Genomic DNA, 9104 nt, shown 5'->3' on the forward strand with positions numbered 1-9104 from the left:
CTGTGTTCTGAGGCACACACCTGTAATCCCAGCACCAGGGGTAGAGGGTAGAGACAGGTATTCTTGGGGTTCACTGCCCAGCCAATTTAGACTTCCTGACAATCCCCAGACCAAAGAGAGACCTTGTCTCAAACAAACAAACAAACAAACGGATGTGGGTGGCACCTGAGGAATGACACTTGAGGTTGACTTGGACCTTCGTGTACACAGGCCCCATAATCAGGCATACCTCTGCACATGTATCCTAACATGCAAACACACACACAGACGTGAAACTGACCAGTTTTTACATTCATGGGAAACTGAGCAGACAGTGCTGAGTTCCCTTATATTCCATTGTTACTGATCTGCAAGTAAGGTCTGGCTACATTCTCCCCTCTCTTTCCTTCGGGAGTTCTCATTACTGTATCTTCTGGGTTTTGGCTCTATTTTTCCTCTCCATCTACACACCATCCTTAAGATCTTTCATCACATGGAATTGAACAGGAGGCACTTTCGAGATGTGCTTTCATTCAGTAGCCCAGGCTGGCTGGAAACTTAGATATCCTAAGCTGGCTTTGAACTCATTCTAGTCCTTTTATGTCAGCCTCCAGAGTGGAGCACTTACAGGCACGCACCACCACAATCTGGTCTTGTGGTGGATTTGAAGCCTAAGATGTTAATCAAAGTATTCCCTTTACCTTTAATGATGGGACCATCAATCCAGACACTAAAATTTAAGGCCTGAATGTGTTTGAGGACCTCTTCTGATGTGAACTCAACACTATCAACAGTCTGCTAAGAGATAAACGTGCAGGTGTGCCTGTGAGGGAGAGCCTGGGTTCATTGAAATGGGAAGACCCACCCTAAATCTGGGCAGCATGGCTCCTTGGGCTTTGAGCATTAGAAGGAAGAAATAGAAACTGTGAACCACACAGTCAGCCTGCAGTTAACAGATTCTGGGGACACCCCTTTAGTTTTTATACTTTCCAGTGTGAAGGCCAATGTCCTCGCATTTCCCAAGGGCTAGAAGTAAATGGCAAATTTGCCATTTGGAGCTTCTAAGTGAGCATGTTAGGGGATGTCTTCTCCTGGATTGAAAATGTTATAGCTCAGTGGTTAAGAGTACTTGCTGTTCAAGCAGAGGACCCAGGTTCAACTCCCAGCATCCTCATGGTGGGTCACGTCCATCTGTAAATCTAGTTCCAGGGGATCTAAACCCTCTTCTAGATTCAGCACCAGGCATGCACGTGGTGTGCACACATACAAGCAAATGCTCACACATCAAAAAAGTTATGTTATGCCGGACAGTAGTGGCACACGCCTTTAATCCCAGCACTTGGGAGGCAGAGGCAGGCAGAGTTCTGAGCCTGGTCTACAGAGTGAGTTCCAAGACAGCCAGGTCTACACAGAGAAACCCTGTCTTGCAAAACCAAATGTGTGTGTGTGTGTGTATGTGTGTGTGTGTGTATAAAGTTATGCTATTATCAAATACTCATACATATTTATGGAACATAACAGTTTATTTATGCATTGTGTAATAGCTAAATCAAGCTAGCTAACACATTTTTCACTTTAGGTTTTTTTCATATATATGATGAGAAATTTAGATCGATTCTTTTAGCATTTATAGTTTTCAAAAAAGTTTTAATTAGTTAATTGTCCAAGGTGGTAAATATTTTTCTTTGATATTTTGTCTGTTGTAGTTTTTCACATTTGAATTCTTTAAAATTCACACTATTTTTCACACTTGAATTCGTTACACATTTGGTTTTTTGAGACAGGGTTTCTCTGTGTATCTATGGCTGTCCTCGAATTCATTTTTAGACCAGGATGGCCTCAAACTCAGAGATCCGCATACCTCTGCATTCTCTGAGCTGGAATTGAAGGCATGGCCACAATTGCCTGCCCTCGCTTAAATCCTTTTTATTTAAGGTTTATTTTTATTTCATGTGTATGAGCTTTTTCCTGCACGTGTCCATGTGCACCTCATGATGTCTGGTGCTTCCAGGGGTCATAAGAGAGCATCAGATCCTCTGAAACTGGAGATATAGTTATAAGCCACCATATGGATGCTGGGAACTGATCCTAGGTCCTCTGCAAGAGCAGCCAGTCAGTGCCCTTAACTGTTGAACCATCTCTCCAATCCCCTCTCATTTGAATTCTCAGTTCACTGAGAGTCCATCTCTGAGTCCCATATTGAGTAATTGCTGTCATCTTAGTTTCTTTTCTGTTGCTGTGACAGAACACCCTCACTAAAGTGACTTCACTGGAGGAAGGGTTCATTTCATCTCACAGTCATTCAAAGGTATGGTCTGTCAGGCCACCGTGGCAGGGGAAGAAGCCACAGCCGTAGGAGCTTAGGGTAGCGAAACACGGTTCATCCACAGTAAAGAATCACAGAGCATCGCGAAGGCCCGCGGTGGGTGTTGACGCGATGTGATTTCTGCCCAGTGCTCTGAATGTCAAAGTGAAGAAATTCAATGAAGCGCGGGTAAACGGCGGGAGTAACTATGACTCTCTTAAGGTAGCCAAATGCCTCGTCATCTAATTAGTGACGCGCATGAATGGATGAACGAGATTCCCACTGTCCCTACCTACTATCCAGCGAAACCACAGCCAAGGGAACGGGCTTGGCGGAATCAGCGGGGAAAGAAGACCCTGTTGAGCTTGACTCTAGTCTGGCACGGTGAAGAGACATGAGAGGTGTAGAATAAGTGGGCGGCCCCGTCCTCTCGTCGGGGTCGGGGTACGCCGGCCTCGCTTGCTGAAAGGACCCTGATATAGCTTTCTCTTGTGAGACTAGGCCGGGGGCCTAGCACAGTCAGCTTTTGTAATTTTTCTTGTGGGGCATTCACCAGAGAAGACTGGATGGACATGGCTGTAAGCCAACAGAAAGTCTTTATTAGCCACCAAACAACTCCAATGGATGTTCTTGATCCCAGGGTAGCCCCAAGCCTTTTCAGGGTAACCTTTAAAGCAAAAAACCATGTTCTGGGTTGACACACTTCAGTTATCAAGAACAATTAGCGAGAAGCAGAAGCCAAAAATTGAGGCTACTACATTTAGCGACTCCCAGAACTGTGGACTTTGATGGATTAGGCCTTTGTTTTAGTTTTTGGCAGGTGGTGCTATGTGGTGAGTTTTATGGCCTGAATGGCACTTCAGTCATGGAATGAGTTGTGCTAAGGTCTGGAGCCCTGCTACAACTTTAATTCCTGAGACCCTGGTGGAAAGTAAAAAACTTGGTAAGTGGACCACACACCATTATGCAGTAAAATCTTCAGATGTGAGCCTCAACTCAAGTTATTCTTTCCCAGAACCTGAAGGGCTGACGGAACAGCAACAAGCCTCAGAAGCAAGGGTGACCTCTGACACTTGTCATCAGGTCGAAGAATCTGCTGTGTTGTCATCAGTAGGAGTGACTCCAGCACCACTGAGCCAAACCTCAGAATCTATGGAGATGAGCTTACCACCACTCCAAAATACCCTTGAACCTAGGACCCAAGTTGTAAAAGACATGAAGGAAACTCCAGAATTACAAACTGAAATTAAAGATATTCTGAGTTGCTACCAGAATTAGAAGTGCCAGCCATAAACCCAGAAGTGATGGCCCCAGAACCACAGCCCGAGGATGTGGACTTTGCTCATGTAACGCCAGAACCATATTTACAAGTTACTAATTCATCAGAAATGAGTCTGTATGAATACACAGCAAGCACCAAATTGATATTGCCTAAAGTTGATAATACCCAGGGGACCATTGTAGAATCATATTCAGAAATGGGATCTCAGGGGTTGAATCTAGAACCAAGAGTGCAAATTGAGGAATCAGAGTCACTGGCAGAAAAAAAATTTGAAGAATTAACCCCTGAACCATCTGTACCAGTTGTAGAACTTACAGAGTTAACTACAGGACCCACATCACATATTAAAGATGTGATCCCAGGCCCATAGCTCCACAATGTAAAGTCTATGCAAATAGATACAGGATTAGAGTTACAAAGTGAGTTATCTGCAGATTTAGTACAACAGTCATCTCTAGGAGTGGTAGATCCTGAAAAGACAAAACCAGAGCCCAGTCTACAGAGTTTATCACCAAAGGAGTTGGTTGAGGAAACACAAATTCCAAGTGTGAAATTTGTGGATTTGAATCTGGGCCAAGAGATACCAATTGTCAAATTATGATTGATTCCAGGGCCACAACTGCCAAGTGTCAGATTTCCAAAGTTATATCAAGGGCTACCTCTTCAAGGGGAAAATCCAGCAAATTCTTTCTGGGGCCCCAATATTATAGTTTAAAATCTGATGAAGCAATATCATATTCCCCAGTGCTAGAATTCAGGTCATCTGGTTTTATTCCAGGGCCAAAGTTTCTAGAAGCACATCTACAACATGTGAAATCTATGGAAGTAAATCTAGGACCATGTTTACAAGATGTGAGATTTTCTGATTTGATGCCAAAACCTTAGCATCATGGCTTCAAATATACACAGTTCATACAAGGATTTCCACTTCAAGAGAGGACGTCTCAGGGATTTATTTCAGAATCACTTTGCCATTAAGCCAAGGGCCAAAGTTCAAAGATAGGAAGCTTGTTCTGCCTACACAAGGATCAGAGTTTCACAAAATGAAATTTACAACACATGCCACTGAACTAAACATCCACATGTGATATCTGAGGAGGTCAACACAGGACCTCGGGAACAAGATACCAAATTTTCTGAGCCTGCTTCAAGACTGAGACTTCAAGTGTCAAATTTGGGGAGCAAATCTCAGGATTGATGTGTGATAGTGGAAGTTCTATGACTCTAGAGTTGGGGATGCATGACCCCAAATTAGCAAAGATGATGACTGCAGGGCTACAGGATACAAGGCAAGTGAGCTTTAACTCAGGGCCATGGCTTCAAGATGTCAAATTTTTGGATGTAATACGAGGAACTCCACTTCAAGGTGTGGAAACTTCAGAGCTAAACTCAGGGCCACATTTAGAATGTGTAAAAAATTTTGAGTTGGCAACACAGCCAGAGAGGCAGGGGATGAAGCCAGAATTGATAGGACAAGAGTCCCCATTTCATGATGTAAAATATGTCACAAGGAATCAAGTACCAAGCTTTGAAGACAAAATGTCTTATAAAATGTTATCTGAGTCACAGGTGCAAATGGCGGAAACAATGAAATGGCTCCTGGGAGACACTTAGGAAAGGCAGATCATTCTGAGTTGATCAGAAGACCAGAGACCCAAGGCAGAGCATCTTCTGAATTGATAGAAGGACAACTTTTGGGACATATAAAACCTGTGGAGAAGAACACAGTCTCAAAGCAAGAAGCTCTGACATCTGTGGAATTAACACCAGGGCTACATTTGGGAGACATTACATCTACAAAGGTAAAGTCAAAGTCAGAGTAGAAGCAGGTCAGATCTACGCTGTCAACCCCAGGGATACAGGCAGGAGATAGAAAACTTGAATAGCTGCCTCCAGGCTCAAGTTCCAAGGTTATTACCTTCAAGGCCAAAAATAGAAAATATGAAATCTGTGATCTTAACTGTAGAAGAGTGTCTCAAGAGGATAAAATTTACTGTGGTATCCCCAAGTAGTTCCCTGAGAGGAGATATGAAGTCTGTGATGTTGATTCCAGGTTCAAGAATTCAAGAATTGAAAAACAAGGTGTTGGCCCGTAGTACACATGCTCAAGATGTAAATGCCATGGACTGGACACTTGAACTAAAGAAGCAAGAGGAAAGTACTGAGACTTTTGTACCAAGGATGCTGTTTCAAGAGAAGTCTATGGAGGTGTTTCAAGGACCTCAGCTGCAAAGTATAAAACCCAGGGAACTGACTTCACAGCCACAAATACAAGATAGGAAACCTGTGATTGCCCTATGTTTGAAAAAGCAAAGTCTAAAACATGTAACTGTAGCCAAAACACAAGGGGTCCAAGGAGTAAAATTGTAGATTTCACCTCAACACAACAAGGGTGTCAAGATACAGCACCCATGAACTTAACTCTTAAGTCTAGACAGGATGATCAGATAACTGTAAAGTCAGTAGTGTGAACAGGTGGGATTTTTGACCATAAAAACAGCTTTTATCTGAAAGTACATCGCCCATGGAGTCAGATCAAGAACCATCAGCAAATATGAAACCAAGAGATGATAACAATGCTAAGGTATAATTCAATGGTACAACCTCATTTGAATTGTCTACTGAGATGGTTGTTGAAAGTGTAAAAGCTGAAGAGTTCTGAAACAAACTACAGGTGCCAAGTACAAAACCTTGGCAGTTTACTCCAGGACTTCCAGATGCACTAAGAGAAAGCCTTGGAGGCAATGTTGGAACCATAGCTCCAAGGTGTGGAAACTGTGGCATTAAGTATAGAACCCCAACTGGGAAGCACCAAGACTTTCAATAGATACCAATATTTGAGTTTCAAAGTGAGAAAGGTATAGGGTCAAACTCAAGGTCACAGTCTCAAAAAGCCAGACCTACAGAACTGAAGCCACCTGTGCTATGGAGAAGTGTGAGGTCATCTGAACTGACGGACAGGTCAAAAATTCAAGGAGAAAAATCTGTAGCATTTCATCTTGTGCCACAGTTACAGGGAGTAAAAACCTCTCCATTAGCAATAGAGTTGCAGGAACCCAAAATGTTTAACTTGATTTCAGAGCCATAGCCTCAAGGAATCAAAACCAAGAAGATAAGTAAAGAGACACAGGCTCAAAAGTGTAAGATCTGTCCAGTGGATACCTCAACAGGAGTTCCCTGGTGTGAAGTTTTTAGGATCCAATAGTCGGTCACTATTACAAGGTGTCAAATGGACAGAACAGAAACCCTCCAGAAAATTGGGAGGAGGAAAGCCATCAGATGTGACTCAAGGGCCAAAACTACACGGGAAAATATCTGGGGATTTTAACCTCAGGCCACAAGGAGAGTGTGTGAAGATCCTCCAGTTGTCACCAGGACCAGAGCTACAAAAAGTGGGAATCTTTGCATCATCAACAGAACCACAGTCTCAGTGTGTGGAAACTGTGCCATTGCACCATGGACCACAGCTTGAAAATACAAAATCTGTCTTTTACAATAAGAAATATTTGCAGAATCTTGGGTTTCAGCCTCAAGGAATCACATCCAAAGAGTTAAAACCCTCAGTACAAGAAAGGGATGTGAAGACATCTGAGGAGTTGTTGATAAGGCTCAAGTCAGAAGGTAAAAAACCTTCTGGGTCAGCCTAGGAATACTTGCCTCATGGGTTCCAATCTATTTATTATAAATCTGAGATTCCATTAAGAAGTATGAAAACATGTGACCCAACCTTAAGTTAATGATCAGTAATATAAAATCAATGCCATTCAAAGCCAGATTCCATATAGATGACAGGAGCTCTCTTGATTTGACAGCTGGGGAGAGTCACAAGAAGCAAAACCCTTAAAGTCATCCCCAGGAATACAGCAGCTTCAAGACGTGACATCTTCAGTGTTTAAACAAGAGTCACAGTCTTCAGAATAGAAATCTGGGGTATTAGATCAATGGTCACAGTCACATAACAATAAAATTATAGGACTGAAAAGTGAAAAATCCTCTAGGTTGGCACTTCAGACAAAGTCTCAAGGTATGAAATCTGAGATGAAGTCTAAATACCAGGGGCAAAGTGCAAAATGTTCTGACTTGACACCTGAAACAAAGTCCCAAAATATGAAATTTAAGTTAAGTCCCAGCCTATCGTTGTAAAGTAAACCATTTTCTAATTCAATCATGGGGATCAAAATTCAAAGGGTCCAGCTAGACTCTGTACCTGGGCCACAGTCCCAAGTTATAAAATCAGATTCAATTCTGAAGTCAAAGCCTCAAGAAATGGAGATGGAAGACTGTGAATCAGGGCCACAATGACCAGATCTGAAATCGTTGAGGACGTAATGATCCATCAACATAATCCACTACATAAACAAAATCAAAGAAAAACCCCACATGATCATCTCATTAGATGCTGAGAGAGCATTTTGCAAAGTCCAACACCCCTTCATGATAAGTCTCGGAAAGATCAGGAATTCAAGGCCCATACCTAAACATAGTAAAAGCAATATGCAGCAAACCAGTAGGCAACATCAAGCTAAATGGAGAGAAACTTGAAGCAATCTCACTAAAATCAGGAACTAGATAAGGCTGCCCACTCTCTCACAAAAGAACACACATGATATTCACTCACTGATAAGTGGATATTAACCCAGAAACTTAGACTACCCAAGATACAATTTACAAAATACATGAGACTCCAGAAGAAGTAAGACCAAAATGTGCATACATTCCTTCTTAGAATGGGGAACAAAATACCCATGGAAGGAGTTACAGAGACAAAATTTGGAGCTGATATAGTAAAAAGGACCATCCAGAGACTGCCCCACCAGGGGATCCATCCCATAAACCACCACCAAACCCAGACACTATTGCATATGCCAGCAAAATTTTGCTGACAGGACCCTGATATAGCTATCTCTTGTGAGGCTATGCCAGTGCCTGGCAAATACAGAAGTGGATGCTCACATTTATAGGATCGAACACAGAGCACCAATGGAGGAGCTAGAGAAAGTACCCAAGGAGCTGAAGGGGTCTGCAACCCTATGGAAGGATCAACAATATGAACTAACTAGTACCACTCAGAACTGTGTCTCTCATTGCATATGTAACAGAGGATTGCCTAGTTGGCCATCAATGAAAGGAGAGGCCCTTGGTATTGTGAAGATCATATGCTCCAGTACAGGGAATACCAGGGCCAGGAAGCAGTAGTGGGTGGGTTGGTGAACAGGGCAGGGGCAGGGTATAGGGGACTTTGAGGATAGCATTTGAAATGTAAATGAAGAAAATATCTAATAAAACAATGAAAAAGAAAGAAAGAAAGAAAGAGAGAGAGAGAGAGAGAGAGAGAGAGAGAAAGAAAGAAAGAAAGAAAGAAAGAAAGAAAGAAAGAAAGAAAGAAAGAAAGAAAGAAAGAAAGAAAGAAAGAAAGAAAGAAAGAAAGAAAGTGTGAATAGTGGGGAAGGGGAGACTGCTCAATGGTTAGAGCACTGGCTGCTCTTGCAGTGGACTTGAGCTTAGTTCCAGCACCCACATAGCATCTCACAACTGTCT

General features: G+C 42.5%; 1 pseudogene; it reads left to right on the forward strand.

The window, feature by feature from the left end:
* Positions 1 to 3154: 3154 nt before the first annotated feature.
* LOC147005113 (uncharacterized) lies at positions 3155 to 7895 on the forward strand (annotated as a pseudogene).
* The last annotated feature ends 1209 nt before the right edge of the window (positions 7896 to 9104 follow it).

The sequence above is a fragment of the Mus caroli genome, unplaced genomic scaffold (assembly GCF_978045245.1).
Source record: "Mus caroli unplaced genomic scaffold, Mus_caroli_1 scaffold_4, whole genome shotgun sequence".
Classification (NCBI taxonomy): domain Eukaryota; kingdom Metazoa; phylum Chordata; class Mammalia; order Rodentia; family Muridae; genus Mus; species Mus caroli.